At 45.9% G+C, this 24,198-nt stretch overlaps 1 long non-coding RNA gene across 1 annotated transcript in view; it reads right to left on the bottom strand.

The window, feature by feature from the left end:
• Positions 1 to 23,838, bottom strand: part of LOC109490070 — a 30,242-nt gene extending 6,404 nt beyond the window's left edge. The window contains exons 1-2 of the long non-coding RNA XR_002143267.1: positions 23,714 to 23,838; positions 20,826 to 20,895 (exon numbers count right to left, since the gene is read on the bottom strand). This is a non-coding gene — a long non-coding RNA (uncharacterized LOC109490070). The remainder of the gene's footprint in view (positions 1 to 20,825; positions 20,896 to 23,713) is intronic.
• Between the last annotated feature and the right edge of the window lie 360 nt (positions 23,839 to 24,198).

The following is a 24,198-nucleotide window of genomic DNA, read 5'->3' as shown; positions in this document are numbered from 1 at the left end:
TCTCCTCTTAGGAGTTCGGTCACTAAACATTGTACCTACACTTCACTTTCCTCAATCAAATAAGGACCCTGTTCCCTGCCTCGTAAAGCAGGAGCTTTTAGATTTACTAAGAACATAACCGTAGAACACATGTGCAGAAGTTAAAAGTGTCACTGACGTGACATGATTACTATCCAGGCAATACAAAATGCGGAACCTTCAGAGGGGTGACCAATATTTCCTTAGAGTCAGGTTGAATCATGGGTTCATTCTTAAAAGCTCTGAGACCTTTGGGAAGCTGAACACAGAGTTTCTGCATCTTGATCTCTAAAAGTATCAAGAAAAATTTTTAAGTGTATGAAGTTCTTTGAACATAGTGACTGCCAATAAATGTGACTTTCTTCTCCTCTGATCTGGAAGTTTTGAAAACAGTATTGTCTTCCATCTACACGGAATAATAAGAGTGGGGTTTGGCTTGGTTACAAAGGAAAGATAAGAAGGTTCAAGTATATGCAACAATCGTTAGAAGGCTGAAGAAGTAAAAGCAAACTATTCCTAAACTAAGCTACTGCTGGGGACCCTCCTTGATGATGTTTTTAGCTTTAACAACAGGCCATGTAGTTAACAGAAGTCTTGATTCAGCCAATCCCTGTGCCAAATCAGCACCTTCATCAGAAGATAAAGGTCACACTCTCTTGGGGGCGCCTGGGTGGCTCAGTCTGTTAAGCTCTGCCTTTGGCTCAGGTCATGATCCCAGGGTCCTGGGATTGAGCCCCATGTTGCATCGTGCCCCCTGCTCAGTGGGGAGTCTGCTTCCCCCCTTCCTCTGCCCCTCGCCCTGCGCATGCTCTCTCTCTCGTTCTTTCTCTCTCAAATAAATAAATAAAATCCTTAAAAAATTTTTCTTTTAATAATTAAAAAAAAAGTTCAAGTTCTCTGATTCAACTCTCAGCTCCTTGGAGGGATAAGAACAGGTCTTACTTCTTATTGTCCTCTAGCTCTAGGTTCAGTGTCCACTCCATCCTTAAAAGTCACTCTACAGTGGAGCTGGGGAGACCACAGCTCTAATCGCTGTGGCATTCTAAGAAGGTGCCATTGACAGGGTGACTTGCCCTGTTTAAGCTGCAAGTGTCCTCATCTGTAAAATGAGGACACTTCTGATTTGCAAAGGTTGGAGGAAGGAACAGAGTGAAGGTCTGTAAGGAGCTGGCCAGGTCACATAGTAGGAGGTCAGCACATCATGGGAGCTCCTATTATTGATAAGGGTAAAACCAACCAGCGCCCCCTGCAAGGGAGCCCAGTGAATCTGGGTGCAGACAGGCGGTAGAATGTGAACAGTCAGATTTTACAGCTAAAAAAATAGAGAAAAGACGGTTCAAGTGAATTTTTCCCCATTTCACTAAAATAATATGCTCCAAGCCTGAAACCTTTTTCCTCCTGTCTACTGCCCAAAACTCATTTCTCCAACAGAGATCTAAGCTACCATAAATCCCATCAGGGGTCAAAATGGCTGACACAATTTTAACTACAAGAGAGCACAGCATAAATGGTATCATTATTATCCCCAAGGGCTGCTCTCTGCCTTTTCTAGGGGACAAAAGAAAAAGTCATATTTTTTAACCTGGAAATATACAATATTCCAGAATTTTTGAGGGACAGATTCAAGAACTCAGAAGCACAAGGGCTATGAAAAGAAAGTATGATCAGACTTAAAGTGAACAATCTTTCTGCTTTTTAAAAAACTCGTTATTGCTATCCTCCCCCAAAAGCTAGAGATATTGTTTCTAAATAAGGTCTAAATAATGCCCTGTGATTGCACAGTCCTCTCTATTCCTCTGTGCTCCATAAGGAGACCTCTTCTAGAGACAAGCGCTCACTCCCTCTCTATGTCCACACGCTTTCTCCCGGGGAGCTGGATGGCACCGTGCGATTCTGACACCAACTACCCACAGCTAGTTCAGACTTCATGAGTTAAGGGCACAGTCTCCAAGTTGCCCTTGCTTCAGACAACAGCCACGAGTTCAGGGGTCCTTGGACCACCTGCACTTCCGGGCAGCTGGCTAAAATTCAGGGGTTCCCCTGGCTCCCTCAGGTTCACTAATTCAGAGTGACTCCCAGAACTCAGGAGAGTGCTGTACTTATGACGAGAGTTTTATCATCAAGGAAATAAATCCCCAGGCCAGCCAAATGAACATCCGTAGGACAAAGCCGGGGAGGGTCCTGAATGTGAAGCTTGTGTGTCCTCCTCCCAGTGGAATCAGGATGTGCCAGCCTCCCGGCACGCTGATGTGTTCACCAACCCAGACGGCTCAACCAAGCCTCAGTATCAGAGAAGCCTCAGTGTCAGAGCTCTCACTGGGATTTCATTATGCAGGCATCATTTATTGAATCATTGGCCACATGGTTAAATTCTATTCCCTCTAGGGACACCTGGGTGGCTCAGTCAGTTCAGGGTCTGCCTTCTGCTACGGTCATGATCCTGGGGTTCTGGGATCAAGACCGCCTCAGGCTCCTCCCTGCTCATCGGGGGGCCTGCTTCTCCCTCTGCCCCTGCCTCGCTCATGCTCTCCCTCTCTCTCTCTCTCTTTCTCTCTCATATGCTCTCTCTTTCAAATAAAAAAAATAAAATCTTTTTAAAAAAATTCTATTCCTGAATACTGGGCCACTATTATAAGGCTCGAAGCTCCAATACTCTAATCCTATGGTGGGTCTTCCCAGCTTGACCATCCCCCATCCTGAAACTACCTAGGGGTTCATTATGAGTGACTTCATTAGCAGAAGTTCAAGTGCGGTCCCAAAGGCCCACCATGAATAACAGACACTCCCATCATTTTGGAAATTCCAAGGGTTTCGAAGCTCCACCCCAGGAACCCAGAACAAAGACCAGAAAAATATTTTATTGTACAACACAAGGGAAGGTCCAAACTTTTAAAAAACTCCTCACTATTAACACTCTGGACCCGATGTTTGTTCACCTGGTGACGAGTTCAGCGAGTCAAAACTTCCTTGTTGGTGTCTCAGTCTCTTCATCTTCTGGCACCATCGTGCCTGGCCAACATCATTTCCAATATCCCCCATCACAAAGTCTGCACCCTACCCCTCCTGCTCTGCCTCAGTTTCCCCAGAAAAGTCATGGAATGCTGAGATACCCGCAAGAGCATGGATGCATGAGACCGGAAGAGCACCCAGGACAGAACCCACCCTGATGTTTACGAGTAAGTGGAGGAAGAGCAGCCTATAGAGGTAGCTGAAGAGGCAGGAGAAGGCACTCAGCTGCGTGTGGCTCCGGAGGCCCAGGAAATGAGCTTTCAACATGCAGAGAAGGCCCAACAGTGTCAGCTACTACGGGGAGGTCAGAAGGATAATGGCTTAAAAGTTTCCAATGGATTCAGCAATAAAACAGTCATCGATGACCTTGCTGAGAGCAGTTTCAGTAGAGTAATAAGGGCAGAAGCCAGATTGCAGTGGGCAGAATAGAGAAGGGGGAGTAAAGGAGCAGAGAAGCGATATATATGTCTCTTTATTTTTTTTTTAAAGATTTTATTTATTTATTTGACAGAGATAGAGACAGCCAGCGAGAGAGGGAACACAAGCAGGGGGAGTGGGAGAGGAGGAAGCAGGCTCATAGCAGAGGAGCCTGATGTGGGGCTCGATCCCACAACGCCGGGATCACGCCCTGAGCCGAAGGCAGACGCTCAACCGCTGTGCCACCCAGGCGCCCCTATATGTCTCTTTAAAAAGAAAGCAGTCGCTGAAAGGTGCCATGGGGCCTGACAGGAATCGGATCTTCAGGATGGAAGATGTGAATGTGTTCAGATGCTGATAGGAAGTGGCCAAAGGGAAAGGGACAGGGTGACTGTACAGGCAAGAGACAGGGAGCATTTATCAAGCCAGGCTACTAAGACTTGGGGGAAAAGAGCTCCAGAGGACATAGTGGAGGAATCCGCCCAGATGGGGGTGCTCCTCTCCCATGACAAGGGCAGTGAAGGAGGGAGGCATGGCGGTAGTGGTGGCTGATGTGTAGGTTTGGGGACAGTAAGTGAAGTGGCAGAAAGGGAGTGTTCCCATCATTGGCTTCTACTTTCTCTGTGATGTAGGAAGCAATGCCATATGTTTAATTTGTGAAAGTCAAACATCTGAGTGGAGGAGGAGAGTGAAGGAGGCACAGAAAAGCTAGCGTAGAGAACTAGACAGAGAACTGACTAAGGAACTGTGGAATGATGACAGGGCAACAGCGGCGATCCAGGAGCATCTGAGAACCATGAAGCCGCAGTGAAATTCATCTGCAGATCTGTGTGGGTTTCTCTACAACATGAGGCAAGACAGGTCAAGGCTGATGGTTCATTAGAGCCAGGGGTGAGGCTTTGTCACCCAAAAAGGAAAGAAAGCCAATGGAACCACGAGATTGGCTGGACAGAGGTTGAAATAACATGAAGCTGGAAGGGGATGAGGAAAGGGTGCAGGGTTATGAAGAAGGTAGATAAGAGGGAGTCCAAGGGTCTGAGGGTCCATAGTTTAAAAGATACAGAGAGTGTGAATTATGGAGTAAAAGCAGGAAGATCAAAGTTTATGGTCAGACATCAGGATTCAACCTAGAGGATGACGAGGTCCAGAGTGGAGCCATGCATGTGTGCAGCTCAAGCAGAGTAGAGGTGAAGGTCATTGTCCATGAGAAGACCCAGGAATGGGGAAGTCAAAGTGGTATCGGGGCACCCTCATGACCACTGAGCCAACCCAAGATGAGGCAAGGGGTTCAGATGCAGGAAAAGACTGTGGGTCACACGCTGACACATTTAGCAACAGGGAGGATGCCGAAGATATTGTTACATGATGACCAAGGGATACAGCATGGACATCAGAGATCAGAGGCTGATGGGCCAAATCAGACCAAGAGCCAGTTTCTGTTTGGCTGGCCCAGGGTTTTTGGCTTCTTTGTCTTATGATGAATTACTTCCCCTCATTTAAAAATCAAGAGAGTTCATATAAAAATCTGGATTCCCTGGAAGGCTGTTCCTTTGAATATCTAGCAACATGGGGCCCATCTCCGTCCACCCTGAGCTCCAGAACGGAGGAGCAATTGTGCCCTTTTAGAGATCGTGCTGTCTCTGGTTCACTACGGCCCTCATAGGTGCTGGCCTAGGGTACTGGCATTTCATTGGTGACCTCCAGGAGAGGGCAGGAAATGCCATTGAGCACGAGCCTTAAGGGGGCTGAAGTGTTACATGAGTCATTTCGGCGAGTCATAGTAGGGAGAAGAGCCAATGCCAGCTGCCGATCCCGAGATGTGGGAAAGGGAGCAGCTCCCCTGGAGAAGGGAGAGCAGGTTCAAACAAGAAGGTGGAGGGAGCGGTCAGTGAGAAGTCGGAGATTATGAATGAATCTTTCTTGTGGAAACTCCAGAGGACAGACATAACTTTGTGGCAGGAGCAGGGCCAGTGCGAGGAAACACAGCAATGACAAAGGCCAGGGAAAAGCAGGTGACTGGAAGTCACCTGGGCAGATACCTGCAATGTGAAGCATCTAATGCCTAACCTCGGAATTTTCTAACTCACTCTTCTTGGGAGCAGCTTGGTAGTCAGAATGGAGTCACTGAGCAGGACCCTGGGCCCTGAAGTCAGAGAGCCCACCAGGACAGCTCAGGGCCACCCAAGAATCACTCTGATACGGAATCACACAGAAGCAAATCAGACTGAATTTCTAATCCTCTTTTTCCTTCACTCTGGCCGACTGACCACAGAATCTCCGTACTAAGAGCCTTAACCGGGCACATACCCGTCATCCAAAGCAAAAACCCTCCTTATGTCATTCCTGACAACATCACATTTAGTCACCTTGGGGGCAGCACCGAGCCCTGACCCCCAGGGGAGGAAGGAGTAGTAAGAGCCCATGCCAAACACCTGCTGCGTCTGCCTCAAAATCTCACCAGAACTTGACTCAAGGTCCAGGAAAAAGGAGTGGAGGCTCTTCTCACTCCTCTCCCCTCACACGTAGATTCCTGTCTCCATCCTGGTAAGACTCTTAGCAACGCATCTCGGCCAAAATTGTAGGTCTTCAATGGGCTTCACTGAGCAGGCCGAGGAGCCTGGCCACCCTATTAAAGAACCATTTTCAAGTCAATTGTATTCTGGTTTTTAAACACCCAACTTGTAAACCTCAGGCGCACAGCTCATCAGCATGGTGAAGACTGGCTCCCTGTGAAACCAGATTTGAGAAAACACATATGTTTCAACTTGTTTGGTGCAAGGATCCTATCAATCAAAGCGTCGTGGCCTACACTTCTGACAATAGCCAGGGAGTCAGCAAAAGCTCCCTCCTCTTTTCAAGCACCAAAGTCTCTTCCCTGATGTTCGCTCATCTTACAAAGAGCTGCTTGCCCATCGCTTTCTGGACTTGGTCGAGCATCCTCCTGACATGGCTTGGGAGGTATCAGGACCCCATGGGCCGAGTGGCCCTGTGGGCTTCCCTGCAAACTTTGGTACCTCCCCGCGGGGGTTATTCGGGTAAATGGCAAGAACTCAAGTATCAACATGGAGCTAAGGCTGGTCCTTTTGTCCCTCAGTCTACAACATTAGAGAGCACCCCAGACCCTCTCTAAGACCTTGCTATTAAATTTTAAACAAACTCAGACTGATCTTTGATCTTGGAATAGCTTTCCATTCGGATTTCCAATGGTAGATGTCCTCCTCTTTCGCCTTCCTGCTGTTCTCTCCTCGTCAATAAATAAATAAATTAATTAAAAAGAACAATAAAAGTAATCAGAAGAACTCACAGTTTCCCACCTTGTCTCCCTTCAGTTTAAACAAGAAAATGTCTTATTAAAAAAAAAAAAAAAGGAGGGTGGGCTGGGCGGGAGAAAGGTGATATTTAATTTTATTGGGGAGAACGAATCATTGCTGGAGAATGCCTGTGGCTAAATAAGACCATCAAGCCGAGAGCAGAGCAGCGAACCGCGTGCACAAATATGAAGTAATATCTTTCTACTCGGAGGGAAACTGACACTCAATTTCAGAAGCTTCGGGCAGGCGGCTCTGAGTTTGGAGAAATCACAGCCACCTCCTTGAAACCATTTACAACTGCTTCTATTCTCCGCAGTGAAAGCTTAAAAATGCAAATGAAATGGGGCCATTTAAAGAAAAATATCCCTGCTAACTGTGCTCTGGGAAAGAAAAAAAAAAGCCTATAGCTCAGAGGGCAATCTTAAAGTCAATGAAACTCGGCAGCGCCGGATGATGCTTCATTCTGATGGATAATGGGCGCTGTGCATCCCTCTCCTGAGTTTAGAAGTATTTAAAGAAAAGGGTAAAATCACCCTGTTTAGGAGATTAATTTCTTTTCTGAAAAAAAAAATGTCTGTTTTTACCGTCACTTCTGGTCTGCTGAAAAGTCAAACCAGAGCTTATTCTAAATGTTCGCTGCCGAAAATTACCAAGGTAGGGAGCTGGGGGATAAAGAAAACCAGCCCTGAAGAGGTCAAGTCCTGCCGCATCTCCCCCGGCAAATTCATGCTTCTATTATCCAGGAAGCCACTGTAAAAATAGTTCTTGAGGGATACAAATTCCAATACAATGCGCCGCATTTCTTGAACACTACATGTCTGGGACTGAGCTTAGCACTTTCTATGACTTCTGTCATCTTCACAGCAGCCTCTCCCCATGCTGACACATGCAGTAGGTCCTACTACTCTACCCATTGTATAGGTGAGGCAACTGAGGTTAAGGCGATCAACTAACTTGCTCAAGGTGACATTGATGGAAAGTCTGAGCGAGACTGAGTTTAGGTTCAGGCCGTCAGCTCCAGAACCATTAAGCTACAATGCTGTGTGGCCAACATCCTCTCAAGGCCAGTTCAGTTCCATTCAATTTGGTAAGCCTCCCCACACTGTAACACTGACACAATTCAGCAAATTCTACCTTGCTTTGAAATTTCCTTCTTTGAAGATGGCATTTGGAACACAAGGTCATCAGTATTTGAGAAGCAGGCACTGTAAACCTAGAGCTGAGGGGCAAGGTGGGAATGGCATCAACCAAAGGACCCGTCGCAGGTCCTACCCTTCGTGTGCTTAGGACATCATCAGAAGCTCATCTCTAGTAAAGCCATTTAATTCAAAAGAGAAACCTATATTGATTAGAAGCCTAAATTCTTCTTGGGGCAACTCAAGTACACTTTCCCACTTTACAACAAGATCTTAGAGCCAGGCTGCCAACATCACCACCTTCTCTAACTCTTAGGTAAAAAGTGCAGTCTGTCTGACAAGTATAGCTGACCCTTGAAAAACATGGGGGTTGGGGGCACTGATCCCCCTCCCCTCAACACAGTCGAAAATCTGCATGTAACTTCTGACTCCCCAAAAGCTTTCCTAATAGCCTTCTGTTGACCAGAAGGCTTACCAATAACAAAAACAGTTGATTAACACAGATTTTGCATGTTACATGTAGTATATACTGTTAGGTTATAATGATAAAGAAGGCTAGAGAAAAGATCATGTTATTAAGAAAATCATAAGGAAGAGAAAATACATTTAGAGTACTTGACTATAAAAAATACATTACTGTGACAGTGCAAATAAATACCATCATTAGGAAAACAGTTTGGCATTATCTTGAACATTTAGAGCTGTGTGGGCCCTACAACACCAAGTTTCCACTCCTGGGTCCTTTGGCTAGAGAAATTCTTGCACGTGAGGACCAGAGGTCGTGCACATGAATGTTTCTAGCTGCAGTGTCTATAAAAACAAAAAGTTGGAAACAGCCCAAATGTCCAACAGTAGAAACAATAAATAAATTGTGGCATATATACACAAGGGAACACTCTGATCTACTGAAAATGAATTAATTACAGTTTCAATGCATGTATCAATGCCTATGAATCTTGTCAGCATAATGAGCTAAAGAAAGAAGTAACAAATGAAGACATATCATATAACACACATGCCATTCAAAACAAGCAAAACCAAACTATGTTGTTTAGGGATGCATGATAGGTCAGAAGGCTCTTTTTAAAAAGGCAAGGAACAGGTCATCCCGAAAATCTGGAAAGGGATCATCTCAGAGAGGATAGAAGGGATGTCGATGGGGGAAGGGTGCATAATCTGGGTGGGAAGCTTCTAAGATAATGGCAATGTTTCGATATCAAACCTGGAGGGGGAATAAATGGGTATGTCTTTTTAAAAATATTCGTTAAACCATATATATTGAAATGCGTATTTGTTACAAAGCATGGTCTTATGTTTTAATGACATATTGTATATGACTACACTCTTGGGTATATGATATAATATCTAGAAAGGATGCTGCCTGGACCAATCTATAACATTGGAGAAAGCTTCCGTTTTCATGCAGTTACAGAAGTTCTGAAGTCATTGGCACAGTCCCCTCTAATCCTGAAATTCCCTCCAGAACATGCCACCATGAGGGCTATCCAGCCCGTGCTTGGATACCTATAGTTATGGGAAACTCAGTACCTCTCATAACAGCTCACTTCTTCTGGGGTTTTTTAAGGTGGATTCTGTAAGCAATGGAGTCCCTGATTTACCTTTTTTTTTTTTTTTAAAGATTTTATTGATTTGACAGAGATAGAGACAGCCAGTGAGAGAGGGAACACAAGCAGGGGGAGTGGGAGAGGAAGAAGCAGGCTCATAGTGGAGGAGCCTGAATGTGGGGCTCGATCCCATAACACCGGGATCACGCCCTGAGCCGAAGGCAGATGCTTAACCGCTGTGCCACCCAGGCACCCCCCTGATTTACCTTTTTAAACTGTGGGAAGACACACATAAAATATTGTCCTCTTCACGATTTTTCAATGTACAGTCCTGTGGCACTAAGCACATTCACATTGTTCTGGAACCATCACCACCACCCATCTCCAGAACTTTTTCATGTTTCCAAACTGAAATTCTGTCCCCACTAAACAACAACTCCTTATTTCTGTCAGCCCCAGGCAACCACCGTTGTACTTTCTGTCTCTATGAATTTGACTACTCTAGGGACCTCACGTAAGTGGAATCATCTGTCCTTTCGTGACTGGCTAAGCCTGATGTCCTCAAGGTTCATCCATGTTATAGCATGTGTCAGAATTTCTTTCCTTTTTAAGGCTGAATAATTTCCCAGTGTATGTCTATATCCCATTTTGCTTATCCATTCATCCTTCAATGGACACTTGGTTTGCTTCCACCTATTAGCCATGTTGCTATGATCATGAGTGCAAGCCCATTTCTTCTTGACTACTACTTTCTCCTTATACTCAACTAAAATTTGTCTCCTTGTAACTTCTGGCTGTGAGTCTTCATTCTACTGCCTTAAGTTCTTGCAAGGCAAATCCTCCCCCTTTTCCTCACAAGGAAACCTCAAGTATTGGAAGACCACCTTGACATTTTAGTTACCTCTACTTTAGCCCAGATATTATAAGGTCTTTTGTTATTTCAATGACTCCTCATATGATGTATTCTCCAGCCTTTCATCAACCTAACAGGCTTCTCTGGATACAGCTCAGATTTCATTAACTTTTATGAAAACCACATCCCACTACTGGCTCATCTTCTGCTTATTGTCCAATAGAAAGCCCTTCCCCTGGAAAGCCCACTCTCTTTCAATATTAACATCTGCAAAACCAGGTCTCCTGATTCTGGGGCTACGCAATTGATTTTTTGAGTTTCAATGCAGCAGATTAACATTTTAGATGTGTTCAATCTCATCTTCTTGAATTTGGTCCAGCCTTCTGGTCTACTGAGATCACTTTCAATGTTATTCCATATGACTCTTTGTCATACACAGAAATTGAAAATCATATTTGTCCCTGAGTCCCTTCAGAGTATCGATGTACAGGTTCAACACAACATGGTAAAGACAAAGGTATATTTCACTGACCTCTCCTTCCAGATCATCATTTATTAATGTTCTTTAACTGCATTAACTCAGCCAACAGGAAGTCCACTGAACTGCGATATCACTTCATACGCCTATTGTAGTTTTATCCACTAGGACATCACAGAAGACTTTGTCTAACCTGTTGCGCAAATCAAGATGTGCTGGGTTTGTGGACCTTCCCAGATTTGCCAATGTGGCTGATCCATAATGGATCCATTTATGACAACAGTATCCACGCTGACTGCCAGACATCACCCCAGTCTTTTCTAAGCATGCCTAAAGCATGAGTTTAGCATACTGTTGAGTTTTATCAGATCCAATGTCAAGTTCCCTTGGAGTCAGCCTCCAAAACTACCTTTTCTCTTTTTCTGAAAATTAGAAGACTATTTTCTTACTTCCTGTATTCTGGAAACCTTTCCATTCTTCACGATTGCTGAAAACTTTTGAGATTTTGTCTGCAAATGTATTGAATACACGAAGATGAAAGCACCTGGACTGGGACACTATGAACTGACTACACAGTAATATCTCCCACCCACCTCCAATGCATATATTCCAATTTCTCTCATTTGACTTCCCTATTCCTGATGAAGAATGAACTAAAACCCCCATTTATCTTCCATCTTCTCTCGTTTATCCATTACCATTACAATTTCCTCAAGCAACTGGCTCATCTGTTCTTGGTCATTTTCATTTTCACTGCTCTTCTTGCACTTTCTAACCTTTCTGTTGGCTGGGAAAATAAGGTTTGTAGTCCCCAGAAATAGATAAGGAGGAAAAAATAGATACCCAGGTACCAAGACACACAGCCTTTGATTGGTTTTCTCACTGTATAATGGAGAAGGTCTCTTCACATCAGCTGTGCAACTACTATTAAAATTGGCATAAGGGAACGACAGAAAAAAAAACTGGATCATATCAAAGACATGTAAATCAGCCCCACTCACTGCCGGTTTATTAACCTGGGGCTATCAGGCTTGATAGTCAATTTTATATTTATATAAAATTTATATTTATACCTCAAATGATACATTGGACTCCATCTTCTAAACAGGGACACTATTGCCCCTTTGGACGGGGAATTTCTCAGCTGTGTGGAACTGTATCAAACCATATGGCATGGAAGCGTGTAGAATGCTTAGCATCCATCATCACAGAAACTAAACTCGATCGTGTCCCTCCGTCACTGTGACATTCCAAAACAACCATATGCATTTCCAAGTGTCCCTGGTTGAGACCCACTGACAGATGATCTTTCCAGTCCCTTTTAGCTTTAAATTTCTGGGTCTATAATTCTTTGCAGAGAGAAGCTTTGAAGTTTTAAATCATTAATAACTTTCTGTTAAGTTTTAGTCAATAACATATTATATTATTGAAAGTCATTTTCTGGATGAAATAGAAGTAGTCTGTTTTTTTCAGCAGGCATGCAAAATTGTTCTCCAATTTTTTAAAATAAGCAGGAGTAACTAATTACAAATCTAGACATTCAGAAAAACTAGTACACGATTAATCATTTCAGTCAATCTGACGCAGAAACGAGATGAACAAAAAATGTTGACAAATCCTTATCACAGTATCACACTAAAGAAAAGCAAGCTGCTAGATCTATACGTCTTTTCCCTTTGTTTTAAAGGAGTGAAAGCTGAACAAGTTTCTTATTCTCTACTGTACCTGGAAATTCTCCTGCAGATCAAAAGAATTTCCCCAAATCCAGGAGAATTATCATCCTGCTAAGAACTGTATACTTGCCTCGTCTCAGAGCAAATAATTTGATTCATTAACACTCTGCCTTCCAAAGAGGCTTATTCTTTATCCTTCCCCTTCATGATACCTTCCTGTCCCCACCTCCCCACACACAAACGAGCCGCTTCCCTCACCCCCATCACCACCACCACTGGCACCACCTGCATCACCACCCAAGGCGAGCAGAGCCATGGCCTACTGGCTTCCCCTCTGCAGAAGTTGGTATAACTACTCTAGCACAATGCAAGGCGTCTGCAGAAAGTGTTCTCCCCTCACAGCAGAGGCCACCCTCCTCAAAAAATATCTGGCCCCTTCCAAGGCTTCTGAGCTAGTCCAGACAGAGAGACAGGGTTGTGAAACTGAGGAACCCTCTTTCCTTTGCTTTTTTTTTTCCCCCTTGGTAAGGGAGTAAAAATGGGGACTGAGTACTTTTAAAACAATGTACTCTGTGAGGCTTCCTTTCCCTTCCCAGCAGCTCAAGGATCTAGCCTCAGCAAAACATGTCATGTCATGTTCTGGTGTGGAGACAAAGAGAGAAGAGAATTCAAACACTCTACAATGGGTGAGGCTTTAAGGCTCTTGGTTTCTCCCATTGCTCTTTTCTTCCTGGTTTGGGGGCAGGGGGAAAGACTGCAAGAGGTTTGGGGGGTGCACAGAAAAGACACAGAGTACCTGGGAAGCATGTACCCAGCTACCCGGAAGACATTAGAAGTTGGACCTAAACCTCAAATTCATTTTTAGCTTTGTGCTAATTATCTGGCACTGAGAGCCAGCCCTGGGGCAGTCTTCTCCCAGCAAATGGATTCAGATGTCCAGCCTGGATGGGCACCAGGCTTTGGACAAAGGCTGTAGAATCCCTATAGCTTCTGTCACATACAGAAGAAATGGGATTGGCTATTCTTCTTTAAGGACAGAGTCAGCAAAGACAAGCTTACATTGTAGCTGTTGGGATCTAGGTTAGATAAGGAAGAATTGGCAAGAAGCCCTGCAACAAGGCAATGTTATGAAGCCTTCCACCCAGAGCTCTTCACATCTGAAGAGCTTCTCATCTCTCTCCTGTGTCTGGTCTGGTCTCTCCAAGAGGCGCTCATTGGTAATGGCTTCATTTGTCTTTCTTTCCTTTCTCCATTTCTCCTTTTAGCAGACGCATTTTCAACATCTTTCATCCCTGTGCTTGGAACTGGCAGAAGGGAAAGGGAGACCTTCTCTGTTTGATCTTAATCTAGGTGATTGAGATCTGTGGTCTGCACCGGTATAGCAGCAATGGGAATAGACCAACAAATGGTTGGATTCAAGGCTTATTAAGATGGTGGAATTGATGGGATTTGCTGATGAAGAGGGTATGGAGAGTAGGGAAAGAAAAGAATCAAGGGTGACTCCTAAATTTCTGGCATGAGCAACTGGGTGAAGGTTGATGTTGTTAAAAAAAAAAAGAAAAGAAAGAAAGAAAGAAAGAAAAGAAAGAAAGAAAGAAGAAAGAAAGAAAGAAGAAAGAAAGAAAGAAAGAAAGAAAGAAAGAAAGAAAGAAAGAAAGAGAAAGAAAAGAAAAGAAAAGTAGGAGAAGAAGAAGGAAGCACAGGAATGTTTGAGGGACAAGTTTAGGGGGAAACCTGATTAATCCAATTTAAACAGGTGGAATTTGAATGGCATGGGAGATATCCAAGAGGAGATGTTCAAGAGGAACTTGGGCAGATGGGTCTTACACTTGGGACAAAGATCTGGGCTAAAGACATGAATTTTGGAGGCACTGCACTCAGGGAAGCTAAGTGGGAAGAAAGGAAGGGTTGGTGAAGATCTGTATACATTTTCAGCCCCCAACAAGATAAGAAGATCCACATGAAAATCCCCTGGTGCTATGGGAATGGATCACTAGCCTAGATTTCAAAAAAAGATGCCTAATTAATGAGGAAAATTCCATGAAATCACAAAAGGCAGCCTTGATTGGCCCAGGGGGTCAGCATCTTTCAGTAACAGAAAAACAGCCTTGAGCAGACGCAGCTGCACAAAGCCTCTCTTTCCCTTCTGCCAGCCCTGGCCAGCGATAGCAGGACCTTTCAAATGTCATAAAATCACGGCAAAGAAGGCTTTACAAGCAAAGTCCCCTGGGCTCAGCTTAATAGCACCGCCAAATCCAGCTTCCCTAGAATGATTTCACAGGTTGGGGATTTAGCAGATTCCATACTTTTTAAAATTATTTTTTTGAAGGGAAGTTGACCTGGCTCCTTCCCGAGAGTTTTAACATCTTCCCCAACTGTTTTGGACTTGCCTCCACTCATACAGCGGCACCACGAAAAGCAAAGAGATTCTCCCCAAGCCTAGCACAGAGTTCCCCAAAGCACTTTTCCCTAGAGGCATAGTACTGTTGTGGGTGCCATTCGAAAGAAGGCCGTTGGTAGATGAGGTGGAATGAAATGGCAGGGGCAGAGCTGAGCTAAGAGAAGGGAGAAGGGTGGGGAAGGGTGGGGTGCCCCCCGCCCCGGGCACAACAGAGCTAGGGTGTGGCTGAGGCTGACCGCCAAGCTATAAACCTACTTCATTTCCAGCTGCTTGGATGTCAAACCAAGCCCACCCCTTTGGGGCTAAATTTGTTTATTCTTGGCTGAGGAAGGTTTCAGTTTTTCAAAAAAGGAGAGAGGAAATGAGAAATCAGAAGAAAATCCTGAAGATCTCATTATTAAATGATACTTAAATTCTTCTGTCAATATAAATGCACCAGAAACAGAAATTTTCCCACAACATCCCCACCCGACAGCAAAAATATGCTTTTTGGTTACCGGAAAGTTTTCCCACAGAAGCGGCCATTAAAACATTAACTAACAAAAGAGAAAAATAGCAAATTTATTTGCAGGGTTCACTCGAGACCCATCTCTTCCCAACTTCTGACAAAATTAAAAAAAAAAAATCACGCCAGGAATGGGCCCCAGGCCTTGTCTAGTGATGGGGGCATGATAAGAGTCACACCATTTTTCTTTTTTTTCCTTTTCCTTTCATTTTTGCATTTTTCATAAACTTTTTACTTTTCACTTAAAAACAGCTTTAGATTTACTTTTCCTTTCTTTCCAATTTCCCACAGTACTATATAATCAAGTCCTGATGAAGGGTTTTTAAGAACCACCAACAGGGCTGCCCGACTTTGAAGAACCCCGGACCCCAGGGAAAAGCTGAGGGCTGACACGGGAAACCAGCTGTCAGCCTCCCAAGGGTGTTAGCGGCCTGCGGGTCAGCATTGTTGGCAGGGCCAGATGAGGCCAAACTCTGGATATTTTTACAAATCAGAAGTGACATAAAAATATCCCTTCGTTGTTAGCACTCCGCAATTGAAAGAAAGGGCTTCATCCTCCCAGCTGTGTGATGGCGACCATGCTGTGTGACAGGCCCAGAGAGGTAGACAGACCCAAGGGAATGACACTAGAAAAGGCCAGAGCTACATCTACAGCACAGGTCTTCTAAATCTAAGCCCATCCGTCATACCCCAGATGCTGGAGAGAGATTAGGGGGCCTGCACAATGGGGGAAGAGACAGACGTTAGGAAGCATAAATGCCTATCATGGTCACGCGAGTGACCATGTCCATACAGGGCACATGAATCCTTCTTCAAAATGCTGTGTCTCCAGCATTACCTAACATAGATTCTGCAGGACCAAGGGGTAGCCCCTCTCCTTCTTCCTCAGCTAAGCCCGAGAACAAGCCTTGCTCTTTCCCATGGGTCGTTCCCCATCCAGGGGACAACCAACACACTCAAGCGAGAAGGAGGTATGGCCCGTGCTTCCAACCCCAGTCGACCCGGCCCACCTGCTTCCGCGAATGATGCGACGCTCCCCCTGGTCCTTGCATCACCTAGCTCCCCAGGTCCCAGAACATTGATACAGACCAGTGCTTCTCAAGCTTAAATAAATCACCTCAGGATCTTGTTAATCTGAGGATGCTGATTCTGATTCAACAGGTCTCAAGGGGGGCCTGAATGTTGCATTACTAGCAAGCTCCCTGGTGCTCGCTGCTGGCCCCAGGACCTTTGAGTAGCAATGGCTGGAGACTGTCAGAGCTAAAACAGGCCATAGAGGGACGTCTGGTGGCTCACTCTGTTAAGCGTCTGCCTTAGGCTCAGGTTATGGTCCCAGGGTCTCAGGATCGAGCCCCAGATTGGGCTCCCTGCTCAGTGGGAAGCCTGCTTCTCCTTCTGCCTCTATCTGCCACTCCCCCTGCTTGTACTCTCTCTCCCTCCGATAAATAAATAAAATAAAAATCTTAAAAATAAAATAAAACAAAATAAAATAAATTAAACAGGGCATAGAGATCATCCTTCTCAGTGCTTTTCTTACTGGGTTCCTGGGAAGTTGGGATAAGGTATTTCTGGGGATAATTTCAAAGCCCAGGAGAAAACCAAAAGCCCCTCCGCACCCCTGCTTCGACCAGAATGGCTCTGCTCTTCCATTCTAGAAACTGAAATGCTTCATTATATTTCATTTGATAAAAGGGTTCCTTTGTTTCATCAGTTTGAAAGCTACTGCTTTAATACAACTACCTCCATTTACAGAGAAGGAGGCTGAGAGTGAGTGAATCATAGAAGATGACACAGCTAATTGGTGGCCAAGCCAAATCAGAGCTTGGCCTCTTCTTCCCCACCCTACTCTAGCTCTCTTTGGGGGAAGACTTCAAAAATGCCTTGATTCCATGGTTTCTCCTCTTTCTTTTGGGTTTACCAAAGTAAACCCACCAGAATCCCACAATGCCCCAGAAGGCAAATGCCCTGCCTCTCCCCACCAACGGCTGGCTGTTCAGAGTTGCCCGGCCTTCCACAGCTGACAAGTCAGGGCAGCCAGTGGAGGAGGGAAGAAGCTTACTTGAGCAAGGTAGAAGTCAGGAGCGTTCCCAGAGGCAAGATGAGGGTTAGCCATGGAATCATTCCACAGATGGGCAGGCATGTGCTTGCAAGACCTCAGAATTCCTCGCCTCCAAGGAGGGGCCCTGATTGACTCACTGGGGCACTTATGGACCGCTTACTTCAAGCTGATTTGCAGCAGGCATGCTAGGGCAGCTGCAGGGCCCCCGCTGAAAAAGAAGGTTTGTCACTGGCAGGAGCTGGGGGAGGTGCGTGGAGGCAGGGGAAAAGTCTCCAGTGAAGAGTGTGTCTAGTACAAAGCCCGTGACCATGAAAGGTCAGGCTCCCTGAGGCCAGCAAGCTTGGGCCAGTGGGTGATACGAGAAAGGCAGAAGACAGGGTCCCTGGCTCCAGGAAACCCACAATCTGGAGAAGTGGTGAGGAGGTAAATAGTAGATGCAAAACAATTAGAGAACAATACAAAACAGCATGTAATTAAAAGCTAGACTGAAGGATTCAGAATGTAACAGCCAAAGCAGGTCAGTGCAAGAGATCACCACGGGCGGGAGCATCTGGGGGTGGGGGATGTGATAAAGACCACACGGAAGCATAGAGGATGGGTATAGCAACATGGGAGGAAAGAAGTAAGTCATCAGTGGTGATCCATGTGGTCCGAAGGAGCAGTAGATGCTATAAACCGCATCTGGAGGGCTACCACTTGAATTCAATCTTCAGGAAAGCAAGGGAGGGCGTGGCTGACTTGAAATCAGGCTCCCTCTTAGCAGAACCACCCCTGATCCGATCCAGTCCAGCCCACTTTCAATCTTGCTTCCACCTTCCCACTGAACTTTTCTAATTTTGAAGCTACAGGGCAACTCCAAGAGCTCTGCTAGGATACAGGCGACAGAAGAAACTCTGAACGCCACTTCATGGCGGTCCTGAGCCAAGGTCAAGATCTCATGTCAAAAAAATCTCTATCTGTGCATTATTTCTGGCTCCAGCTGAAGCCTCTCTATCCAAAGACTTGGATACACCCAGAGAATAGAATCAGGTCAGCCCCAGGAAGGACAGCAACTGCAGAGATTCAGAGAGACTAAATGCTTTGTTGGAAGCCACTCAGTCGCTTATGAAAGAGAAATCCATCACCACTTCTTTTCTGTACACTCCTATCTTTGGTCTGACCTGAGCTGAAGAGCCAGTCTTGTTAACATCTCATCCCTGATTCACACACAATCTCCCTGCACCTACATTTCTATGTAGGTAAGTTTGCGTGAAACCCACTGCCCAAGGATGCCTTGCCCCGTCTATAAACCTAAGGATGGAATTGCGTAGCCTTCTACTTCCTGTGGCGACCTGATTAGGGTCCTTCCCAAACTCTCTCTGCAACCTTTGAAGATTAAGTTCTCTGTCAATGGTCACGTAGGACTGTTAGAGTCAGAAGGACCCTCTGAGTTCACCCTCTCCAGCCCCACCTTTTGACAAATTGAGAAAAGGAAGATGCACAGATGTGAAGTGACTTGTCCAGGGTCACACAGATCCTCAGTAGTGGGTGTGGGCTGGAATCCTGGTCGTCTCTCTCCCAGACCGCGGGGAGTCTGAATCACCTTCTGAGAAGATGGTGTGATTGCCCAAGCACCCTCCCTTGCCCCCTCCGAACCCTTGAGCCATCTGCAAGTGAAGACATATGTCTGATGACTACATGGTGCATGAAGGATCCTGGTGGTGGGAGGGACATGAGGCTGGATTTGATATTATTTTCCTTCACTTTAAAGAGTCAGCCAGAGATGATTATGGTGCCAACCTAGATGTCACAACTTTACTGCACAGTCACCTCGAAAAGGATGGCAAGGCATACCAAAGGTACATCTGCACAAACTGTCTCATTAAAGAGTGAAATGGTAAAGCAGAGCATATTAACACCCTAGTTATATATTGCAACAATTGTGTGATTAATTCAGGTCACTCCCTGATGCTTCTTTTCAGACACCCAAACAACTCATCGTCTGCGATCGTTTTGTCAAGCCCCAAGCAACAGAAATCCCACTCTCGCTCCATCTTCAATTCTCCGGGAAAGAATCTCTGTGGGGCTGTCAGGCTGTCCTGAATGAAATGAGCACTGGGCCGAGAGCCCAGGACACCTAGGTTATTTGTTATTCACTGAGTAACCTGGAGCAGGTGGGTTTACCTCGCAGCATTTCACCTGTATGAGAGGGTTAAGTTGGAGGCAGAGAAGGAAACAAAGGAAACTCCCCAGGGAACTTTTTGCCTAAGGGGTCCGGGAGGTTGACTGATACCAGTATCCTCTCTCTGCTTCCCATTAGGAGAGAGTGATCAGAATCCTAGAGCTGGCATCCAAAGTAACACAGTTAGTGAACAAGGGAGCTGGGATTGAAAGAAGTTTCTGGGATTCAAAAAACCTTACCCTTTGCACTAGGAGACACTGTCTTCGATAAAAGATCAGTTCATATTACTGAGAGATTGATGGGTGGTATTGGGGGACAGACAGAGACTCAAAGACCAAATAAGACCAGGGCCAGTAATGCAGAAGGGTAAGTAAGTGAATGATGACGATTGGAAAGTTAAATGGTTGCCTTCTTTAAAGGGCCTGAGAGTCAAGTCCAATCAAGTGTGGTAATGAAGGACCTCAGGCCCTGGATTAACATTTTTTTTTTCTTTTTGAGGAAGAGCTGAAATCCAGAATTTTATGTGAAACTCTCTAATTTAAATCCATTACCCTTAACTCAAAAAACTCTTAACACCTTGCAAGCTGAATAACATAAGCACATGCCCAGGTTTAACCCACAGCCTGTGGTTTGCAAACTCTGGGTATTTAGGATAATCTCCTAACCAAAGGAGTGAGAGAACCTGGAACATTTCACCTTGGGGCCCTGGAAAAGCCTCATCTTTGTATTTCATTTTTAGAGAAAGCGAACTTTCTGGAATGTTCAGAGCTGGGATACAAGGGTACTGTGAGTCAACCAACCCCACTAAACTACTGGGGCTCACAGCAGCAATTCTTTTCTCTCTTGGGAAGTTTGGGGGAGCCATACACGCATGCCCCTAAAGCCAGTAAGAGTACCCATTTTTTTCTAATAAGCAACAAATTATTTGAGGGAACTTGGTTGAAAACTCGTTCTAGCCCTATAGTTAAATTCAATTATACCATAATTATAGGGAGTCTGCACACATCAGAGCTTACTTAGCTGGAAGAGAACAGGAACACCACAGTTCTTCAAAACGTTGGCCTGAGGTAAACCTATAATTTTACCTACTGTCATTCTGGCGGAGCTTTCATGGGAAAGAAGGCACTCTTAGCTCTGGATTTTCCGTCAGAGGACAACCCAGTGAATGCTTCTTTGCCACTATGTGGCGTTGGCTCTCTTATGGTTCAGAAAAGACAGGCATAGGGCGGGGTCACTTACTTCCTTTCAAACTGGCTGGAAAATAGGGTGGGCTCACAGTTCCAAGTCCAAAAAGAATGAGGCACCAGGCCTGTGGAAAAATAGGAAATTCTCATTGTTACATCCTTACCATTCCCTACTTGGTGGGGGGGAAGAGGACACCCAGATACATACAGACAGACATAGGTGAGAAACTGCAAGGAAGCCCTTCAGAAGTGTCTCTCACTCACCGTAAAAGAGTTTATTTACTTGTTCACTTCACATTCTCACTTGGGCTCATGGCCCTCAGACCTGAGGGAAATGCCAAGTGGTGTTGGTGCTGGCTACAAAACCAACAAGGGACAGAAGAGCTTTGCTAAAGCTTGCAAGGTTGGCTATGTGTACCATGAGAACTGCAAATCTTGTTAAATAGTTTTCCGCGGCCAAAAGCCATGGACAAGTCCCTTTCAACAGCCTTTACACAAGCTCAAGGCTTCGCTCTGAAGGGGACGTTGAGCGGTGCCAACCGGGGAAGTATTCTGGGGCTTTCCTGAGGGCAGGTTGATTTTGCAGAAGGAATAGCATGCCATAACTCCTCCCTGATGCCCATCTCATTTTCATTACAAATATGTGACTGAAAGGTAGGGACGTTTTAGTCAACTCATCAAGTAGGCATTTAACCCTGACACTGTGAGGGAGAGAAAAATGACCCAGAATATGGAAACGTGAGGGGGAAGAGACGACAAGAGCCCAGGCTCAAGGAGTCAGAAAAGCCTTTTCTCAAATCTCAAATCTAACCCTTACTAGTTATGTTACCTCATATGAGTTAATTAACCTCAGTTTCCACATCTGTAAAATGTCTCTGCCCTGAGGATTCTAGGAGCAAAATATGAGGAAAGCCCTGGTATAATTACTGTAAGAGAGGTAATCAGGGCAAGTTAGTGGAATCTGGTCCTACCTCAGAAGGAGGTCCCGGGCCTGCGGCTGGGAGAGCCAGCTCCCACCCACCCACCGCACCGGGCAGAGGCACCGTGGAGAGGCCCACGGGGAGGAGTGTGGGTCCCCAAGATCAGGGAACGCGAGAAGCCATGGCCGACACTTCAAGAAGGAGCGGGTGCTTCAAAATCAAGTATATTCAGAATTCAGAAGAATATTCTGGATGGAGGGAAGAATGTAATCAAAAGCAGAGAGTATAAAAACTATCATATAGACCACATCTAGAAACAGAATGCAGCTGGGTGAGACAGGAGTTTGGGTTGCAGGACCAGAACCAGGCCCCCTGCGGGGTCCCCGGCATCCCTGCCCCAACGTGCTGAGCGTTCCCGAGAAGCAGAGCTGGCCGGGGAGCAGGCCCTAGGGAAGCAGCATGCAGAACTACTGAAGGCAGAAAGGTGGGGTCAGGGGTGTGCTGCTAAAGGCCTAACAACCGGCTCTCCAGAGGACCCTGCTCTGCACACGGTGTAAGTCCTCCCACCGAGGCTGATTTCAAACAACCAACATGTTTCACAACCAGATGGCAAACTAGCTTCTGAAATGTTAATGACCAGCTCTCACAAGCAGGTGTTCACCAGCTGCAATACATCTCTGGGTTGACTTGAGGAAAATGGGGCCGTGCCCAGCATCAGACCCTGAACCCAGAAACTGGACACACCTAGAACTCCTAAGTCCCCAAAACTCTGCATCTTAACATTTTTGAATCTTGGTTGTGATAAGCATTGCTAATGACTGTTTATCTCTTCCACGGTCGGTGGGGGGATATTCCCATGCGTTATCTGGGCATTGCGACCGTCTCCACGTTATAGATAGGGAAGCGGAGCAGCAGGGTCCAAGTGGTGACACTGCAGAATTAGCAGTACCCGCGTCTGGACTCAAACCTGCCTCTGCTCCCTTCCCCCAACCCCCACCCCAGAGGTATTTCACTGCCTGATCCCCCCATTTATTCCAGTTCAGTAAGAACGGGATTCCCTTCCCTAGCTCCTTCCCATCCTGAGTTTTAAGCAATGATGAACAGACCAAGGCCATCGGTTCTCCCAGCCTTCAGAATGAATCCCAGGGATAAGGCTGAAGATGGGGTCCTCTTCTTCCCCAACTTCCCCTCATCCCATCCCCCACCCCAGTAACCCACACCCTAAACCCCTTCCATTGCTTCCCTCCGGATCCAGGAGCGGCCGGCAATCTCATCACCTAGGAACAATTTGCTTCGGCCCTGCTGCCTGTTCCTGCTTATTAAATTATAGGATTATCCCATTCCACTGCAGTGAAGGGCTCCTCGACTGTTTTATTGCTCTATTGCTCAGAACTGCTGGACTCAGCACCAGAGCTCGCTTCCCCAGGACTCGAGCAAGATCGATGAGTTGGCACCTGCTAGCACGTTCTGAGAGCAGAGCCTGTGCTCCGCGCCCCAAGATGATTCCCCAACGGCAGGTTGGGTTTCTCGTTGTTTTGTTTAATTTCTAATTGTTTTGTTTAAGGGTTTCAGGTATGAGAAGAGAGACCCAGATTTGGCTTATTTCCCCATCAAACAGCTCTGTAGGTGTTAAGCACCTTTCACCGAAAAGTTTTGCAACTCTCCGACTCTGCCTTTCTTTTTCTACCTCATCCGTCTTGCCCACCTAATCTCTCTGTGACTCCTGGGCAAGCCGGGCTAAAATACTGCGGCATCATAATTAGCTGTCGGCAGCCGCGTACGCATGCGCGCACAGGCTCGCGCGCCCACTGCACACCCAGCCCTCCCTGGTGCTGAGCTAAGCAGCCTGGTGGCCTCAAGCCTGCTTGTCTCACTTTACCAGCTCACCGGTTACTTTCTCCCCATTAAAACTTGCCCCTCTCCTGTCAACCTTCCCTCTTTATTTAGCAAATTCGAACTGGCATCTCATGAAACATACAAAAACACGAGGAGGCCGCCAACAGAGATTGCCAAACGTGATTACCTGCGTAGGTCCATCTTGCAGAGCTGCTGATGAGAAAGAGTTTGGCTTCGATTTTTTTTCCTCCTAGGCAGGATGGGCTCCTTCAGTCTCCTCCCATCCTTCATTCCAGACCCCCCAGGTGATAAATCTGCATCTGTCCAATGACCCAGCCTGGAGTTGGCACTGTTTTATCTTTTATTTAGGAGGAAGATAACCCCGCCCATCCCTGCTCAGCCCTAGAGCCCCAAGGAATCCCCAGAACAAATCCTCTTTTTTCTCCAGTTGGCATATTTCCTCTTGCATTTCCAGGCTCAGCTGTGTGGCACCTCCTCCGTGAAGCCTTCCTAATCTACTAGGTGAAGATATAGGCTCCACTCTGATTCCTACAGTGCTAGTACAGGGGCTCCCGTACTTGCCCCTCCCACGTTTCACTGGGCTGTCTCCCTCACTGCACCTAAAGTCTTTGTGCTCAGGGGCTGGGTCTTAGCCATCCATTTACTCCCAGC

Source organism: Ailuropoda melanoleuca, chromosome 8 (genome assembly GCF_002007445.2).
Source record: "Ailuropoda melanoleuca isolate Jingjing chromosome 8, ASM200744v2, whole genome shotgun sequence".
NCBI lineage: Eukaryota > Metazoa > Chordata > Mammalia > Carnivora > Ursidae > Ailuropoda > Ailuropoda melanoleuca.
The sequence above is the reverse complement of the archived record's forward strand: the minus strand, read 5'-3'. Positions and strand labels throughout refer to the sequence as shown.